The sequence below is a fragment of the Archocentrus centrarchus genome, chromosome 20 (assembly GCF_007364275.1).
Source record: "Archocentrus centrarchus isolate MPI-CPG fArcCen1 chromosome 20, fArcCen1, whole genome shotgun sequence".
In the NCBI taxonomy this organism is placed as follows: domain Eukaryota; kingdom Metazoa; phylum Chordata; class Actinopteri; order Cichliformes; family Cichlidae; genus Archocentrus; species Archocentrus centrarchus.
Window position 1 is genome coordinate 3,542,265 of NC_044365.1, and position 20,976 is coordinate 3,563,240.

At 46.1% G+C, this 20,976-nt stretch overlaps 1 protein-coding gene and 1 pseudogene across 1 annotated transcript in view; both read right to left on the reverse strand.

The window, feature by feature from the left end:
* The window catches only part of LOC115799318 (NACHT, LRR and PYD domains-containing protein 12-like), a 652,446-nt gene that overhangs the window by 553,540 nt on the left and 77,930 nt on the right, over positions 1–20,976 (reverse strand). The gene's annotated exons all lie outside the window — the stretch shown is intronic.
* LOC115799340 (tomoregulin-1-like) lies at positions 1,633–19,472 on the reverse strand (annotated as a pseudogene).

The following is a 20,976-nucleotide window of genomic DNA, read 5'->3' on the forward strand; positions in this document are numbered from 1 at the left end:
ATAAAATTGGTCCTAGCACAGAACCCTGTGGAACTCCATAATTAACCTTAGTGTGTGAAGAAGACTGCCCATTTACATGAACAAATTGGAGTCTATGAGATAAATATGATTCAAACCACTGCAGTGCAGTACCTTTAATACCTATAGCAAGCTCTAATCTCTGTAATAAAATGTTATGGTCAACAGTATCAAAGCTGCACTGAGGTCCAACAGGACAAGCACAGAGATGAGTCCACTGTCAGAGGCTCTAAGAAGATCATTGGTAACCTTCACTAATGCTGTTTCTGTACTGTGATGAATTCTGAAACCTGACTGAAACTCTTCAAATAAACCGTTCCTCTGCAGATGATCAGTTAGCTGTTTTACAACTACTCTTTCAAGAATCTTTGAGAGAAAAGGAAGGTTGGAGATTGGCCTATAATTAGCTAAGACAGCTGGGTCAAGTGATGGCTTTTTAAGCAGAGGTTTAATTACAGCCACCTTGAAGGTCTGTGGTACATAGCCAACTAATAAAGACTGATTGATCATTTTTAAGACTTCTTTGAACAGTCTAGTAGGAATGGGATCTAATAAACATGTTGCTGGTTTGGAGGAAGTAACTATTGAAGTTAACTCTGAAAGATCAACTGGAGCAAAAGAGTCTAAACAAATACCAGCAGTGCTGAAAGCAGCCGAACATGAAGAATAATCTTTGAGATGGTTATGAATAATTTTTTCTCGAATGTCTAAAATTTTATTTGTAAAGAAATCCATGAAGTCACTACTAGTTAAAGTGAAAGGAATACTCGGCTCTACAGAGCTCTGACTCTTTGTCAGCCTGGCTACAGTGCTGAAAAGAAACCTGGGGTTGTTCTTATTTTCTTCAATTAATGATGAATAGTAAGATGTCCTAGCTTTACGGAGGGCTTTTTTATAGAGCAACTCTTTTTCCAGGCTAAATGAGCATCTTCTAATTTAGTGAGACGCCATTCCCTCTCCAGCTTTCGGGTTATCTGCTTTAAGCTGTGCGTTTGTGAATTATACCACGGAGTCAGGCACTTCTGATTTGAAGCTTTCCTTTTCAGAGGAGCCACAGTATCCAAAGTTATACGCAGTGAGGATGTAAAACTATTGACGAGATAATAACAGATGCCAGGACTCTGTCAGGTGGCTGTTTGAAATGGCTTAATTAAATTTAATAATTGGGACTCCTTATTCTGTTGTATTGTCGCATTCCTGTTTGATAAACGAACATGCAGGAACCTGGGGGGGGGATAAGCTGTTTTTTTTTTTAAGGTTCCTTCAACAGCTGTCAGGTATAAGGTATCCCACCCTACAGCACACTGTTTCAGTCTGGAAGCACCATTTCCAAAATAGTTTATTCAATATGACGTGAAACCAGTGACAGAGCATAAACTCAGCTCATTCAGGCTTCTTTTTGAACCTGCTGGACATTAGAACACATTCACTTCCACCTTAAGTCTCCAGACTGTAACCCTCATTCATGTTTCCAGGCTTTTAAACATGTCTTCTGGTAAATGCTGAGAAAACACTGAAGAACTGGAAGTCCACCCAGAAGCTCCTGAACCTTCAGAGAGAAGTTTTCTGTGAAGCTTCACTGAGAGCACAATAAAAGCAGACATGAGGACAGAGTGGTTCAAACATCATAATTTAATTCTAGTTCAGCTACAGCACAGTCTAAACAACAACTTCACTGCTTCATGCATTACACAACGTCTACAGTAAAATCAGGCTGGATTCCCTCAGGCGGCGCGTGACTGAGACCGGGGGAGGTCACCCCGGTTTGTCTCAGCACGGCGACATGAAGGACCCGAGCCCAGCTTATCGGTCTACTCCTTCTAACACAAATGACCCACACGGACACTTGGTACCATGGTTACGAATGATAATCAAGAAAAAAGCTCGACGAGGTCCTTTAAATTATCATCAGCTCGTCCAAACACACAAACATTGGAATCCATTTCCTGAATGGCGTCATCTGAAAATTAGGCAATAAAATAATTATAACAGCATCCTGTACATGTCGGCTTTACCTCATTATTTTACGCAGTAGAAAAAACAGCATTTTGGTTTTCAGGTGCGTCTCATTGGAACAAATACAAAAGCATCAAATAAAGTTTCTCTAAGGATACGTGAAATGTTACGTTTGACCCTGTGAGACGCAGCAGAGCATAAAAAACCCTCAGATGTGACTTACAGCACCACAGGGGGCTTCAGTGGTCCCTGATAATCCTGCAGTCCTGGTGCAGAGCGCCCCCTCCACAACTAAGGCGGTACAACACGTGTGACAAAGTAAACAAAGAAAAACAAGAAAAGTTGGCCAAACGTGAGCAGCAGTGCATCATGGGAATTCTTAACATGGACTCACTGCTCACTTCCACCTCCGTATGTTTATTAGACAGCGTAGCTCTGCATGAGTCACAGTTAAAATCCTCCTTATTCATGAACTGCAGACCCTCAGTTCCTGAAACGTTTTTCTCTTTCAATTTGCCAACATCAGGAAGCCTGCCGAGGGGCAGTACCCACTGATAAGTGTAAAGAGAAGTTTGAAATGTGAACATGTGAGCAGAAGAGCCTTCATCACATCAGCCGCTTCCTCAGAGCACTCTTAACTGTAAAGACAGCAAAATAAAGTATCTGACTCTGAAGGCTGTATTTAGGAATTAACTGCTGAATCAGACCTCCACACCTTCACCTGAGCTCCGTCCCTGGGTGCAGATTAGTGTCCTACAATTTTTCCAATTTCAGTCCAATATGTATTCATGAAGATGCCAAAAGTTTAGTTTTGCCTGAATTTTTGAATTATTAAAGAATCCTTCAGACAACAGAAAACATGGACGAAGCTTCAGAAAATGAAGTGAACCTGTATTCTACCTGAAGGCCACCAGATGGCGACAGCCGTGTCTGCAAATAGACTTCCTGCCTTTAGGGGTCTATGGGGAAAAAGGATTTCTGACCTCTGACCTCTGTAAACACTCTCAATGAGCTCATTTGGGTTACAGTGAATGAGAAATGGAGGCCATTATGTAAATATTGATCACACCATGTTTCACAGGAGGATTATCTGTGGAGTGAAACCACATCCTCATTGACTACAAGTGTGTCAGTCACAAGTCATTAGCCAATGAGCATGTGGTTTCATAGTCAGAGCTGCCCCTCCTTGGCACACAAAGCCAGCCAATCACAGAAGCTCCCCGGTGGAGGGGATAAAGATTAAAAAGCTGAGGTTTCATGATGAAGATGATCAGATGATCTTCTGTCAGGCCTCGGTTCAGCCCAGAACAGTGCAATCAGGCACGGTGTACCGCACCCCTCTAAATATTCACAATAACTGAAAATGATGTGACAGATCTCTGAATGTGTATCTGGAGACCTGGCATCAATCACAGCTGTTCTGTGTCATTTTCCTGCCTCTGAATAAAATCAAATGGAAGGTAAAAAGTAGATTTCTGGTCTCCCGTGAGTGTCTGTACCCCCCCGTGTTCCTGGTCCCTGTGCCTTAAGCTGCTCTTCAGTCTGCTGATTATCTTCATGTTTCTGCAGGGGTGCATCCACAGATCAACATGTACAACTTTTTTTTTAAACCAGAGCCAATCAGAATGTGGGTTGTTGTCTCCACCTGTGGGACGGGAGGAAGACTGATGACAAATTCCAGCTCTGGCAGGAACGCGTCCTCACTTTGAATAACCATGAAAAACAGAGTTTGCTGTGCGTCCCACGGGGTCAAACGGAGAGTAGCTCCCGGCGTGGACGATACAATCAGAGAAATAAAGTTTCCACAGTGTTTCAGAGTCTGAGAGGACGGCAGCAGCACGACTGTGCGTCTCCGCTCTGCCTGACCGAAAGCTGAAAGTCATCTGCAGACGGGAAGTAAAAGGGATGAAATGTGAAAAATAAGGCCCCTCAATAACTTCAGGTTGTTTCAAACAAAGGGGGAAAAGAAGAAGAAGAGGCACCAAAAAGTCGAGATATCAAAAATGCAGTCTGTGGTACGAAACGTTGGATTCTTGAATTTTATAAAAACAAGACAGAAAAAAAAAATTAAAAGAAAAAAAAAGGAGCAGCTACATCATCCTGGAGGACGTTCCTGACGGGAAGTGGCCGAGATGCTGCTTCTGTCTCCGCCCACGCTTCGTCTTGTTGCACCGCCTGCAGGACACAACAGGAAGTACACATCAACAACAACACTGATGAGGACCCACGCGAGGAACCGCCTTTAATTTAGTACAAGAACACATCAATGTATCTGAAAATGATTCATTTAAACGTTCTAGTTACACCTTCCTGCCTGGGGGGGGGTCATTATGAGGCTTCATCAGACACTAAATTAGAGAAGGAAGAAAATTGAGTTCTGAGGAGTTCTTATGCAAAATGGGAGGTTCAGTCATGTGATCATAATCACAAGGCAATAGGAGCCCTCTCAGTGTTCTCGGGTCCCAGCTGTGAGAGACTTTTAGAGCTGCTGTGTTGTTGTGCGGCAGACACACACTCCATGAACACTCTGCAGGACACATTCTGAAGCAGTTTGTCAGAGCTGCTTGTTAATGGGGAGTTTGCTGATGTTTTTAAGTGTTTGTGGTGCTTCAGTGATGGTTCAGCCCACCATCATTCACCACCCCACCCCCTAATGTGTAAAAAACAAAGACACAGACATTTGTTTCCATATTTTTGGATTTGTGAGAGGTGGCATGGTGGGCCCTTCATCATCTGCCCCCCATTTTGATCTGGGAGAAACAACCACGTTTGTTGGGTTGAGACACTTTGCCCTAAACGATTCCTGTTTTAGACTCTCGGGCATCACTGAGATTTGAGGAATTTGGAGGACAAGTCAACACCTCAAACTCATTGTTGTGCTCCTCAAAGTATTCCTAAACCATTTTTACTTTGTGGCAGGGAGCACGATCCTGCTGACAGAGGCCACAGCCAACAGGGAATACTGTTTCCATGAAAGGCTGTATATGGTCTGCAATAGTGTTGAGGTGGGTGGATGGTAGACATGGATGCAGGATCAAAGTTCTCCCAGCAGAACTTTGCCCAAAGCATCACACTGCCTCTGCCGGCTTGCCTTCTTCCCATACTGCAGCCTGGTGTTCTCAGCTGTTCCTCATGTAAGTGATGAACACACCCAAACACCAGATGTAAAAGAAAACATGATTCAGCTTGAAGAAAAAGGCAAATGGACTTCTTAAATTTTGTTTTATGGTGATCAGTGTATGATGAGGGATTATGGACAGCTGAGTCTGAGGTAGTAAAATATCTGCAGGTCATACCGGACTGATATGAGCCTGATTAAAGCCTGCAGTGATGTGTGTGTGTGTGTGTGTGTGTGTGTGTGTGTGTGTGTGTGTGAGTGTGAGAGAGAGAGAGAGAGAGAGTACCTGGTGAAGCACATGACCACGGCCACGATGACGGCGATCTGAACAGCTCCGATGATGGCAGCGATGAGGACATAGTGCAGCTTCTGTCCGCTGGGCACCACGTACAGGATGTTAAAGTCCAGCAGCTGATCACACTGAGGCCCACCATACGCTGCCTCACACCTGTCACACACACACACACACACACACACACACACACACACACACACACACACACACACACACACACACAGAGTCAGTGTGTGTGAGCAGTTAGTTGTGGACATTTCACAGGAACATGCTGAGAATATCACATCAGTCATCAGAATAAGCACACTAATGATGGAGCATACATTTCCATTGTTATGCAGATGCACATATTAAACAAATATGTAGGACCGCTTTTTTACATTTGCGTAATATTTCTAAAATTAGAAACACCCTTTCTCAGAGTGATAATGAAAAGTTAGGGACAGAGAGAGCAGATTTCTCCCATATTGGCAGGACTCTGCTGTTACAGCTCAGCAGACTCATTGAAGGAATCAGTGATACAGACTCTCTGCTGGGGGAACATGTGCAGCTTGTTAAGCTGTTCCTTCCTGAAACCTCTGAATGAAGTGTAAACTCTGTGTCAAGCTGTCACAGGAATGTGTGTGTATTCATTTTGTGTATAAAATGCTGTTCTACTTGATTCTAATCTGCTGAGTCTCTTTCACACTGCTGCAACAAACACCAAGAATATCTGTTCAAGCAGTCACATTGATTCCTTTGATCTCTGATTTCCACATTTCCTCATCAGGCTGTGGGACAGAAGCTTTATTGTTGGAATGAGTCCGGTTTAAAGTGTCAGCGCTCTGATGTGCAGTCATCAGCACTGAGCCACAGAATCCATCCATCCATTTCCCCTTATTCATTTCAGGGTCACGGGGGTCTGGAGCCTATAGGGGGAGAGGTGGAGTACACCTGGCCAGCCTGTCACAGGGACAGGTAACCATTCACACCTGTGGGCAATTTAGAATCACCAGTTAACCCCAGTAGCTGCACGTCTTTGGACTGTGGGAGGAGACCCACGCAGACACAGGCATAACAGACTCCACAGGAGAGTTTTATGTGGTGGGGGTGAACCCAGACCTTCTCACTGTGAAGCAGCAGGATTACGTGCTGCGTAATCCTTTATTTTAAATTGAATATTTTTTAATTTGTTTTCACAGGTTTTTGATCAATTAAAACAAAACAATATGATTTTACTAATTTTTCCACCTTCCTGATTTATTGCAGATTTTAAATCTGGTTTTTATTTGATCTACTTTGTAAATTGTAGGTTTTGCTTCGTGCTTGGATAAATTAACCTGCACATGAGGTCAGAGTGGGGGCTTACCTGCAGGTGGGCAGGTTGTGTCTCATCTCACAGTGACCGTGTTCACAGAACTGGGAGTAGTCATCAGGACAAGGGGCGGGGCTATCTTCAAACTCCTCCCCCTCACCAGGTTTGGATGGTGCTGGTAGAAGTGAAGAAGAAATGCGTGATTTATGATTGGCTGTTGCTGTAAGATGTGAGTTGGCTGAGTGTGTGGCTGTGTGTGTGTGTGTGTGTGTGTGTGTGTGTGTGTGTGTGTGTGTGTGTGTTACCGTAGATCTCTGGTTTGGTTTTGATGCTGTCGTCTTTCCTGTTTTTATCTGAAACCACAGAAGAAGAGTTTTTATCATCAGTTTTCAATCATTTAGACTTTCATCACAGATGGATCTGTGTGATGTCATAGTGAGCGGACCCCCCCTAATATAGTCATCTCACAGAAGCCCCACCCACCTGCTGTTGAAACCTTCTTAAAGGGAGGGTGGCATTAAAGGTAGAGGAGGTCAAATGTCAGAAGTGAGGGGCTGCAGGCCCAGCATGAGACACAGAAGGATTATTTTGAATAGTGAATCATGCAAAGCTTCTTCTCTGCTGATCTAACCAAGAGGCTCAAAACTTGAAATATTTGAGTGTGAAATGTCTGAACCTGTTTTTGATGTTTGACACCAAACGATTCACAGACAGTAAGATGCTGAAAGGTTTAAATCCAGACTGTGAGTAAATGTGTTCGTGTTCACAAAGATTCACAGAGGTGAGTTTTAGTTTGATGAAGATTAAACGGCTTCAGTCACGTTTTGTTCCTGAGTGAAACGCGACAGCGTCACATGACGGTGAGCATCACTGATCTCAGACCTGCTCCTGTGACTGATCAATGAGACGTCCTGTAAGAGCGAGTGTGTGTTCACGTCTCCCTGATTGATGAGAGCGAGCAGCGAGGGAAGAGGACGCTTAAATACAGGTCAGTGACTCACACACACACACAGACACACACTGTTCTGGCTTCAGGGTGAAGCTCCATCAGCACAAATGTTCCACTAATGTTGGAGAGACGTTTGTCTGCCTCATTTGTTCTCAAAGGAAAGAAAGTCGCACGAGCTGAGAACAAGTTCCCGTAACATTTATACTAAAAAAAACTGGATTCCTATTTTTAAAAGATTAAAATAAGATTATTTCCATGTTCAAAGCTGTGTTTGAGTTCTCAGAGTATGTCTTTATGCTGCCGTGTCAGAGGAAACATGAAGCTGAATTCAGGCGCTTTCTTTACTAAACAAAGCAGAGATGAACTGATTGATCCGCACTCTGAGAGTCAAACATTTTATTTTGTCAGATCATAAAATCTAAAAATGTGACTTTTTTTGGTTTGAAATCTCTGCGTCGAAAATTTTTGTGTTTGTTTTTGGCACTAAATAAAAACACAGTCAGGTGATCTGCTGGCTGAACTGTTGGTGGATGAATTCATAGAGACGCAGAATAACTAAGACAGCAAGAATCAGCTGATCAGAGGCAGAGCTTAAAGGAAACCTGCTCCGTCCAAACTCCAGGTAAGAAGAGAAGAACAAGTGGAGAAAGAAAAGGACAGAAGAGGAGGAAGATGAAGCAAATTAACACGAAAGAGAAGAGAAGAAAGAATTCAAAAAGAGGCAGAAAAAAAAGGGGACAAGGAAAATGTAAAGGAGTAAAGAAGGAAGCAGAAAAGGAAGAGAAACAGGAATGATCAGGAGGAAGACGAAAAGTAGCAGAGAAAGATGAGGAAAAAAAAGACTATGAAAGAGAGGAAGAAAAAAGAAAAGGAAGAAGTAGCAAATGAAGAAGAAAAGGAGGAAGAGGAAGGAGAGAACAAAGAACTGAACATGTGGAGCAGGAGGTCGTGGTGTTAAATGTGACCTGCTGTTTGTTCAGCCAGCTGTGATAATCCCTGTGTGTGTGTGTGTGTGTGTGTGTGTGTGTGTGTGTGTGTGTGTGTGTGTGTGTGTGTGTGTGTTGGATTGGGGTCAGGTCATCATTCAAAATAAATGAACTGAAACCTTTTTCTACCCTTTCCCTCCTCACTCCCGTCCTCCTTTGACTCCTCTGATCCTGCCTTCTCTCCTCCTCCCCCTGCCCTCCCCCTCCCCCTCTCACCCCGTTCCTCTCCTCTTCCCTTTCCCTCTAGCCTCCCCTCCTTCCTCTCCTCCTCTCCTGCCTCCTGATGCTTTTTGTTGTTCTGATGTTTCTCAGCGTGGATGAGGATGATGATGGGTGATGATGAAGATGATGTCTTTGTTGTGTTGTAATTAGTTGTTACCATGGCAGCGTCCGACGTGCTTGATGTCGATCTTGAGCTGCTTGAGGCAGGACGCCTCCCGGACGTGGCAGGGGGTGTCGTAGGTGACGCCGTTGCTGCCGCATACCGGGTTATCGTTGTGGCCGTTACACACGATGTTACACATGCACCTGCGCGCACACACGCACACACACACACATACAGAGTAAACACAGGATGAAGTCACAGTGCTCCTGTTTGGGGGGGGGGGGGGGGGGTGCAGTTGATCATTTCTGCTCCATTCACTCATAAAAGTTCTTCCTCTGGTTCAGGCTCAGTTTAACCTCCTCACAGTGTGTGTGTGTGTGTGTGTGTGCATGTGCGTGCTCACAGCAAATCCTCAGAGTCTTCGTCACACTCGGCTCCAAACTTGCAGTTTCCACATTTGGAGGTCTTTTTTCCCGCGCCCGGAGCCTTCATCGTCTGCAGACACAAACATGCTGAGCATCCTCATCAGTTTCAGTCATTTTAAAACAAAGCAGAGCAGATATGAAGCTGTTTACCTCCATCTCCAGATCCTGAGCCAGCATCTGACAGACACACACACACAGATGTTCTGATGTTAGTGTCACTGCAGGAAATTAACTTTTCCATCTTCAGTCGCAGTCTGCTCCGATAACACCCACCCCCACTCCGATCTCCAGCTCCAAAGGTGGACGCTCATATAAACGTGTGTATGATTTCAGTGTATGTGCATTAACGGCTGTCTGCTCTGAACACTGAATACGTGACGGCACATTCAGACTCATTATTGCTGGAGTTGAGCAGCTTTGCATGATTTACAGATCAAAATAAACCTTTATGAATAAGCCATCATATTTGGATGACATCACACAGACACAGAGACCCTCTCAGCCTCCCCCCATGAAGCTGTTATGAAGAGAAATTATCTACAGACCAAAGCTGTTTCTGTATCAGCTTTCTGTTTATTTCTGCTGGGAAGGTTTAACATGGAGTCTCTATGGGGACTGTAGCTCCGCCCCCTAAACTCACAGGGAGCTCATAATTGGAACCTTTGTTCATGTTTAAATGAGCACCCACACTGGGACAGGAGACGCTGTGATCATCACTTTAAGCTGATCTTATGGACGCAGTAAAGGCGGCGTAATTAGATCTGAACCTCCCGGCGGCTGTGATCTGTCCACCTGCTCCTCACTGACTACATTTATCAAAGCCGGCCATCAGTGAGTGTCTGAAACCTCACATGTGCTCATTATGTAAGCAGCAGTGAATGGGTTAACAGGTGTGTGAGTCTGTGTGTGTTACCGTGGTAACAGGGTCCATCTGACACGATGCTGATGGCTCTTTGTTTCTTGCACGCGGCTCTCCTCAGGAAGCACTCGTTCTGGTACGTGTCTCCATTTGAGCCGCACACGGGGACGTACTTCTTATGGCACTGAAAACACAGAATAACACAGAATAACTTTATTCACCTGCAGCATCATCACTGCAGCTGCTGCTGCTGCAGCTGCTGCAGCTTCAAACAGCTGCAGTCACAGCTGGACACATGGATGTTTTCAGTGTTTGCAGACCTGTCCATCAGCACAGGTGGAGCCACAGGCTGTAAAAGACTGTCAGAGCCGTCCACTGGTTCTTGTCATTTTTTAAGTGCTCTTGAGCAACAGTTCTGCAGCTTTCTGAAGGCCTTTCAAAGTTTTATTCGGACTTTGGCTGCTTTTTCCCTCATTTTCAGTCTGATCAGTAACTGACTTTATCCAGAGGAATGATTTTTTCCTTCTTAAGCCACTGAACTCTGAATCATTCAAACATAACAGCTCAATTCAATTTGATTCAGTTTTTTATATATTGCCAATTCACAACAACAGCCTCCTCGAGGAATTTATATTATAAGGTAAAGACCCGACAATAGCAGAAAGAAACCCGACAATCAGACGACCCCCTGTGAGCCAGCGCTGCCGGCAAAGACCCGGCAGGACCCGAGAGCTGCAGCTGTGAGCGCTGCCACGCCGGCTTCATGATCTGGATGCTGCTGCTTGGATCCGGTGAGTGGACTCTGGCTCTGCCAACTCTGTGTTAATGCTGTGTAAAAAGCTCAGAACCATCATGTTTCAGTATGGCAGGTTTAATAATAGTCTCCACTGACAGCATTTGTATCACTGACACACTGATCAGGACATGAAAGCCGTCTATTTTCAGAAGTCACAGTTTGAGCTCTTTAACAGCAGTGCGTGATGCTGCGCAGCTGCATGCAGCTCATTATGGTCTGTTTGCTGCTCAGCTGATGCTGTGACAGAGTGCAGACACTTCAGTCTGACTCACTGCATGTTTGCTGGGCTTCATTCTTACTGCATTGAGTTTATTTTGCTTTATTGAATTTATTATGAATGTTATGCTCACATTTTCACAGTGTTCTTTGGTATTTTCTGTACATTTGTAGTTACTGTAACACATGAATTTCCAAACCTTTAGGATAAATAACATCATCCATATACAAACATTTATTCAGTCACATCTATGGGACTGATCACCTCCCCACTAAATAATTGCAGCTGGAACGATACTCGAGCGCAGACACAGCACAGTGGAGGCCACACCCACCACCATGTAGGAGCTGCAATGTGTACCGCAGCCTCTAGGGGGTGCTGTGTGAGGCGTGCGTGACTCACGTGGAACTGGCAGACACACTTGATATCGGCACCGTTCTCGCGGCAGGTTCCTCCAAAGCGACATGTCCCAGCATCACACACACGCAGGTCGCTCTTCTTCTCTGACAAATCTGAAACACACATCATTATGTCATCATTATATGACATCATCATTATCATCCTGGGAGTGAAGGTTTGGTCCCAGGAGAGGGGGACTTTTAATTCAATTCAATTCAATTTAATTTTATTTATATTGCACCAAATCACAACAGTCGCCTCAAGGTGCTTCTTATTGTGGGTAAAGACCAAAAATACAATAATACAGAGAAACCCAACAATCAAAACAACCTCCTATGAGCAACCACTGAAACGTGAACCCTCCATTGGTTACGCTGCAATAGGCCTAAGCTGCTGTGGGTTCCCATGTTCATATCCTACTCTGCATTTAATCATTAGTTATTATTAACCTCTGTCTCCCCCCTCAGCAGATGACCCCCCCCTCCCTGAGCCTGGTGCTGCTGGAGGTTTCTTCCTGTTAAAAGGGAGTTTTTTATTCCCACTGTCACCAAGTGCTGCTCATAGGGGGTCGTTTTGACTGTTGGGTTTTATAATAGAATAGAATAGAATAGAAGACCCCATTTGGTCCAAATTTCAGCTGTGACGGCCTCACATGGACTCTAGAAGACTTTGGTATACAGAGGAGTTCACGGTGCACTCAGTGACTGCAGGGTGCCCAAACCCTCAGCCCTCCTCCACTGTGCTGACAGCTGCTCTGAGGCGTTTGTGCTGAGTGGCTGAGTTTGGTTTCCTCCAAATTTTGAAAAAAGAGATTAGAAGAATGACTGAATCTGACTGAATACACTTCAAATATCTGCTCACAGCTTCCTGTAAAGTGTTAAATTAAAGGCAGCAGCCTGTTCAGCACCGACTCTGATGGTATTTAAGTGATATTAAAGTGGAATGATTCCTCTGTGCAGCACGAACGATCCCCCAGCAGCTGTGGACATATTTCAGTCTGTGGCTACAACACACACACACACACACACACACACACACACACACACACACACACACACACACACACACACACTGGGAAACTCTGACAAAACAATACATATAGACTGACAAACACACACACTATTATCCAGGGTAGTAATTTCCTGATGGCAGCTGATTGGTCGGCGGCCCTCGGGTTGGCCAATTAGAGCTTGTAATTACAGGGGCCGTGACCTCGGGCTCCCCTGTAATTAGTAAATACCTCAGTGTGCTGAGCCAGCTGACACACACACACACACACACACTGCTGTGGGGTGGACACAATAACAGAAACAGTGTTCTCTGCTGTTGTTTAGCACGGCTTGTTAAAATGGCTCGGCCCGTGAGCTCTGCCGTCCTCCCGGGTCCGGCTGCTGCATTAAAGTCCAGAGCACACTCGGTGGTGCTCATCGAACCAGCAGCTCGGTTACAGTTTATCGTTCTCGCTCTCTCTTTGTTTCGTGTGTTCACATTCACGTGCTGCTGAGGCTGATGGGAGTTTTGTGAGCTCTCCTGGTGTTTGCTGATAACCTAAAATATGATCCATCAGTAACTGTTGTTATTCCATGTTGCCCTCCTTAGGAATCCAGCTCGATGAATAACGAGCATACATTAGGAACCAGCACTAACAGGAAGTGGCAGGCAGACTTGGGCCACAGTGGCCCTGGAAGCCTGTCCTGCCCACAGATGGTATGAAAGATGGCCATAGCTGTCCTGAAGTCCTGCTGCAAAGCCACGGGCACGAGTGGTGGACCTGACTGTGGAAACAGCAACCTCATTGGCTAACCAACGAGCACGCCACCGATAATCCGTTCTTCTTCCCACTGAGAAACTAAAGACTCGCCAGGAACGTTCCTGCAGCTCAGGGCAGAGCGCTGGTTTCCCAAAGACTTCCAGAGGCCCAGACATCGCCCCCTGATGGCCATTACAAAGACAGCAGGTTGAAGACGCCACTGAGTTTGCTTCACGGCTCAGATCTGGACACTACGTCCATGTTTAGACCATCTATGGACGTGCCACTGAGCAGCCATCTTGGTAACACCTTCACTCAGGTAGCTGGGGACCTATTCTGATGTCTCTGTGTTAACGAACTGGAGATGCACATCATTCTTTTTACACCTCTTCTTCTGTATTTGTTCACATGACTTTGACCTGAGTTGTATTTAAAGTTTAATTAAATCCCATCAAAAATGTTTTTCCAGTTCACTGAAGTGCAAATTTGTTCCATTTATGAATAAATACCCAGGATTACAGTCATTCACTGTGTGCCACAGCGTTGGATGAACATCAGTGCATCAACCAGTGACTGCTGGTATTTTAATGCTAAAGAACTGTGTGTGCAGCTCTGCACTAACTACAGGAAGGAGGGGCCACCGTACAGCTCAACATCTGCTCTTAACAAGTTCATCATTTACAAGATGAGTTCTCATGAAAGCAGAAGAAAAAGGAAAAAAAAGACCCGGTCAAAGGAGCGAGATGGAAACAAGACGAATGTGAAAAAACTTAAAACTTTCTGAGGTTTTATCATTTGGGGAAAAAGTGAAACAAGCATTCGATGAACCGAAGGACAGTTTGGTAAATGTTCAGTGCTGACGTGGAGCTCACAGGGTTAAACTGTGTGAACAGAAGGACGAGCAGAGCTTCAACATCCTTCATCAGCCTGCACTCCACTCTGTCCTCCTCACATTCAAACCGGTGACGACACAACCTGTCAGCTCTGCACATCATCTTCCTCTGATGAGTTTCAAACAGCTCCTCCCACACACACACACACACACACACACACACACACACACACACACACACACACACACACACACACACACACACACACACACACACACACACACACACACCCTATAGTTAGTACGTTCTGCATCAGCCATCAGTTGCATCAACAAGCGGCAGCAGCTTGTTTACAGGGTCGAGCAGGTCTGCAGGGACCCGTCAGGAGGCTCTGTGGGAGCCACAGTGAGTGAAACCCTCCCTGCATGAACTCACCAACTACACATCCTGCACACAGCTGTTTGTGGAATGAGAGCGACGCAGCTGGAGAACAACGAGAGCCTCAAACCAAAGCAGCAGCTCAGAGTCCTGTTTGTGCGTTTGTGCCTGTTTTCAGCAGATGTGGCAGCTGAGATCACACACTCAGTGTGTCGCTGCATTAATGTCTGAACATGTTTGAGTGGCAGCAGAATGAAAACATGCAGAGAGCAAAGATCTGCTCAGGGTTAAGTTTGGTTTCTAACACTCATTTTCTGTTTGAGCGACCACAGAAACCAAACAGCTGATCTGTGATGTGAACACAAACATAAAGATCCTGGAAAACATATCAGGGGGTGGCAGTGATTTTTTTTTTTTAACTAAAACTAAATAAATAAAATCCATGTTCAATGAAACTTTTTTTAAATGAACAGACCAATCATTACGTCTGTAACATGTGCAGCAGGTCCATGAAGACCAGAGTTACATGAATGACTGTTCAAAATCCAAAAACCTGAATAAATCAGCTGCTAATTTAAAAACATTAAAGTGAGGAGCTGAAGGAGGGATGAGGCCGTTCTTCATGAGCTGGTTTTTGGATGTTTGCAGCTGTACGCTGAGCTGTGTGCAGCTGCTAACTCGGTCAGGTCTGATCTCAGTGGAACTAAATTAAAGCTAAATAATTCATAGAGTTAGAAAAGCTCCAGTCGTTCTCTTCTTTAAATAAAGACCTCCCTGTGATGGAACAGCTGAGGGTGCGCAGCACGATGAGAGGAAGGACTCCAGGTGAGCTGCAGGTGCTCGGACCATCAGCTGCTTATGAAAGAGTTATGGACTCGTTTCTCTGGAGTGATTAACGGACCGACTGATGGTCGCAGCTCGGGGGCAGAGCCTGCTCCCAGTCTTTATGCTAAGCCAGGCTGACCACCTCCTGACCCGAGATCTGCACACGACACGGAGCTCAGTGATGAGCTCACTCCAGGCCATTTCCCACAAGCCTTTGCTTCCTTTTGTATTTCAGCTTATAATCATTAAAAATCACCTTCCAGACTCTTCAAAGCATCATCCAGACTAGCAGAAGCATTTTAACACAGGGGTGCAGTTTCTGCAGTTTTTGGAAACGTGTTCAGAGTGAGCGCTCTTTGCTTTAAACGTCACTGTGAGACGCTGCGCTGCAGGAGCTGCTGCTGATCTGAGACAGACCAGCGAGGCGAGGACCGACGAACCCTCACCCTCTCACGCCCTCATTATCTCTGCAGACTAACACTGACTACACACACAACACAGCAGTTACTTTAAAGGAAACACACTCTCCTATAAATCAGACCCCCCCCTCTGAATCTGGGGCAAAACTGGTGGTTTCAGCTCAGGAACTCTGCTAAAGGTCGACTTCTTCTCTCATGGTGGTCTCAGCTGGTTAAAGCATCCTCCACCCTCTGTCTGAACCTCACTGCTCTCATGTGTCCTGCTTTCTGCTGTCAGAGCGAGTCACCGGTTCATAAAAGAGTTTCTGCGACGGAGTTTAACAAAAAAAAAGTCAGAGCTTCTGGAAATAGAAATCAAAGAGTTCTCCTTTAGATCCTAAAAAGCTCAAACAGGCTGAACTGAGACGCTGCAGTTATTTCAGGTCCGTGTTTCTACTTTTAGAGGAGAACAGTTCAAAATGAAGCTCTTCTCTGGTTTTCTTCACATCCACAGACCGACACCAACTCCCATTTTATCCAGTGCTGGGAAGAATCATAGGGACTATTTTCAGTGGCGGATTAATCCACTACATGGGCCCCAATGAGTATTTGGAGCAGCAGGAGTGTTTGAGAATAAAGTCTACAGATCCTCATCTTCTTCCTGTGGATCATTAACTAATAATACAGCAGCATTATTATTGTGTACTCAGGATTATTCATTTTTCCCTTTTCAAATAATTCTTTTCTTGTTGGACAGAGAAACTTGGCTGAGTTTGGGATTCAACTTATATAAATTATGAATTACAGACTCATCCATACATCTTCTGGTTAGCTCAGGTCATGGAAGCAGCAGACTAAGCAGGTATTCCAGAAGTCCGTCTCCCCAGTAACACTTTGCAGCTGATCCTGAGGGATCCCGAGATGTTCCCATGCCAGACGAGACCTCTAAAGTCTCCAGCAGGTGCTGGGTCTACCCTGGGGTGTCCTCCAGTGTGGGGGTGCCCAGAAACCCTCCAAAGGGAGGAACCCAGAAGAGATCATATTCAGATGTCTGAACCACCTCAGCAGCTCTACTGTCAGTCCCCTGCAGATGTCCGAGCTCCTCCACCATCTTTAAGGCTGAGCGCGCTCTCGTTTCACGACCTCGCTCTGCGGTCATCACCCAGGTGAGGGTCGGGACGTAGATCAACTGGTAAATCGAAAGCTTTGCCTTCAGCTCGCTCATATAACGCCTGAATTACTGCTGCACCAATCCAGCGCTCCACCTGCTGCTCCACCTGACGCCATCACTCATGAAGAAGCAGCCAAGCATTCCTCCATCTTCCAGCTGTTACATTAACCTCTGTAACACCTGGCTACAGCTAACAATCACCCTCACTGTGCACTGGTCTCATTATCTCCTCTGATACAGTGATGGAGACAGTATTTGAGTCACACGGGGAAAGATCTGCACTGCAACACACACATTACTGAAATGTGTGTAATCAGCGTCCTGAAACTTCCACAGCATTCGATCACCATCACTGTGAGCTGTTTCATGATCACTCACTGGCTGTTCTTCAGAAAAACACTGAGAACAGCTCTGCTTCCTGCAGCTTCTCTAAGTTACTCAGTTTAGTTTGATTTAAGCCAGAAAAACAGACAAACTGATGTCCTGTCAGGACTCCTGCAAACATCTCAGCTCTGATGTTTCTGAGCTGCTGGGAGGAGACGCTCTGTGTGGGAGCTGTGCTGGGATCTTGCACTCGGGTGGATGACTCATTATGACATGAACCTAAACACTGCTGCAGACCACCTACAGCTCCTCGTGTCAGCGCTGGTCCCTCAGAGCAGAGGCCTCTTTCAGCAACTGCAAACATTGTTCAGGAACATTTCGAGGAACACAAAGAGTTCTTCAAGGTCGTCTGCAGATCTCACCATGTTCCCATCCATGGAGGCTCCACCTCACAGCTGTGTAAAGACCTGCTGCCAAAGTCTCAGTGACCACAGGACACGTTCAGAGTCTGTGAGTCCATGACTACAATGGCTTTGGTCCCCATGGTTAATTCCCCCCTTAATAACACCTGTATGAGGGGTGAATATAGTTATAACTCACCTGTTTACGTTTGCATTGTTAGGGGCGTGGCCTCTTTGACTGACAGGTGTTAGCAGAACACCTTCTGTCCAGACAACAGTCACCTCAGCTTCAGAAAACTAAGATGGTGACGGCCTATTAGCTGAACTAGAGTTCACAAACCCGTGTGCTCTGCCCATCTTTTATATACAGTCTGTGGTTTAAACCACTATCTGCTGAAAAATGTCAGCGTGGATGCAGCTGCAGTTTGATGTGTCAAATATATCCCAATAGATCCGTACACATATGGAGCTCCATCCCAGCTCTATAACTCAGCCTCGCCCTGCTTCTCCACCCTGTAATTAACCCTGAAATAGAGCCTGGTTATAGTGAGGAGTGGTCAGCGCACACACACACACACACACACACACACACACACACACACACACACACACACACACACACACACACACACACACACACACACACACACACACGAGAGCAACATGGCCGCAGCTTCAGCAGGTGAAACATCTGTTCAGCATCCTCTGGCCCATTACATCACAGCTCAGGTGTGTCATTACCTTTGTGTTTATCGTACCTTTGTTGACATGACAACAGAAACATAAAGATGAGAAAGGCTGGGTCACCTCTTGAGCTGCACTCCACTACCCACTAAGAGCTAAAAAGGGGATAAATAAAGAGGACTACGACCTCTGACCTCCTCCACAGGAGCCCTCAGTCCTCAGGTGTAAACAGGCTGTGAGTGTGTCTCACCTGGGCAGTCTTCTGCCCTCCCCGGGCCGCAGTCCACACCGCTGCGGTGGATCGAGCTCCGGACGGCGGGGAGAACCAGCAGAACCAGCAGGCAGCAGAACCAGGAGAACCGGCACACTGGAGCCATGATGGAGGACGGAGAGAGGGGAGAGGAAGGGAAAGGTAGAATAAAGAGCGGTATGAAAGGACAGATGGAGGAGAAGGTTGGAGGTGTGTGCAGGAGCAGAGACGGAGCACAATGAGAGAGAGAGAGGAACAAAAAGAGGCAAAGAGAGGAAAACTGAAATAAAAGAATCTGGTTTTCCTGCGTCCTCCTTCAGTGAGTCCTCGATGCACAGATGAGCGCAGGAGAAAAGAAGAACATTTAAACCCTGCAGCCCAAACAAAAGCGCTCGAACCCCCCTTTGTCCATGTGTTTGCGCTCCTCGGTCTCAAACTCCTCGGCGGCTCTCAGGAGAGGAGCTCCAAGGAGAAACCGGCTGGAAAAACACGGAGCACGGCTGCAACACGAAGCCCAGGATAACAAAGCAAAGCAGGGCCTGGGGCTTCACACGCCGACCCCCACACCTCCACCCCTACAGCCAGTCTGCTCACAGCCCGGACTCAGCCTCCATCCCCCAGCCCCGCTGCCTCGTACTCAAACCGGCGGGGAGAGTCGCGGACCGCCGCGGACACACGGATCCAGGTAGAGGTCCCAGCGGCCTTCCGGCAGCATCCAAGCCGAAGCGGAGTGAAGGTGCGCCGGGAACGTGGACGGATGCGAGTTGGTCGGACCGGGACTCTTTTTTTGGTCCTCCTGCTCCGCTCACTGAATCATTAACAAAGGCCTGGCTCACGTGACCTGCAGGAGACCACTCCCACTCCTACACACACACACACACACACACACACACACACGCAGGGGTATCCCTGCATGCTTTGCAGCTGACCTAATCTCACCGTCCCAGAATAATACAAATAATAATAACTGCAAAAATCGCGTCACCCCCGCTGCTGGGAGTGTCTACACCTCTGCAGGTATCCCCCCCCCCCCCCCCCCCCCCACCCCTCCCAAAAAAAATCAAAACACTGAACACTTTCACATGCTGACCTGAAGGTGGCGCTAGACACATGTACCTTTCATCTCGAGGGGAGCATGAACCAGCAGCAGGGGTGATGCAGCCGCTTCCACAGGTGCGTGAGTTTCACCTGCGGGCAGGTTGACGTGACAAAGGCCACGAATAATCTGCAGCACAGGGGGGGGGGAGGTGGTCCTCCCTGTGAGACACTTTCTCATTGATTCGGACATTCTTCAGAGCATTTAATGAAGTCATGCAAAGTTCACCCTCACACTGCGACCATCGTCAGCATTACTCAAACAGTCCAGCAGAAACATGAAATGTGGGCACAGTGAGGTTAAACCCACCTGACCCTCACAGTAAGCTGTTTAAAGAACTACAATAACTTTCATAAAATTAATGTGAATATTTGCAGAGTTACAGATTAAATCCACACTGATGGGTACAAATTTCGCGCTGTTTAAATTTGTTTTTTTGTTCATAGTGTCTGGCCCCTCATAACCCCGTAGGTTCAGCAGATATTCGTATGGAAGTTTCTGGGCTGAAAATGAATATTTCAGTTCTGCTAAAAACCTCAAACCTATTTGACTCAGAGTCACAGTCTGAGGTCTGAACCAGGTTTCTGTGAGCATCAGTGTGATGATCCTTCACAGGCTGAATGACCTGCAGCAGAAAACAGCACTCGTACCCTGGATCTTTGATCTGTTTCTGATTATTCACTGGAGGAAGCCTCACAACGTGCATTCTGGGTAAATTTTGAAGGCTGTATCAGCATGTGGGATAGGTGTCTGCTCTGAGCGGGTTTTATCAGACAGGCGCGCAGCTGTATACTTTCTGAGCTGAATGCGGACACATTTTTACCCCCTCCCCCTCCAAAAAAAAAAGAAAACAGCTGTGCATATGATCATATCAAATGCACAGCTGTTAAATACAGCACCCCTATGCATTGCTCAGATACTGGCCTCAGAGTCCGTCTACAGTCATATTTCAACAGAAATATTCCCTCTGCTCGGATTAGCAGACCTGTGTGTCTGCAGCTGCAGCTTTGAACCGTGGAGCAGCCTCTGTGTTCACTCTGTAACAGTCTGACTGACAGAAGGTCCTGAAGAAGATCTTCAGCTTGTGGTGCTTTTATTTTCCTTGTATTCAGTTTACTAAAGTTTGGAGACCAACAAACCATGAAGACCACAACTTTAGATTAGCATGATTTAAAGACGCAGTGTTTCCACTGCACTCCACAAAACCTTAACAGAAGCTGACAGGGTTT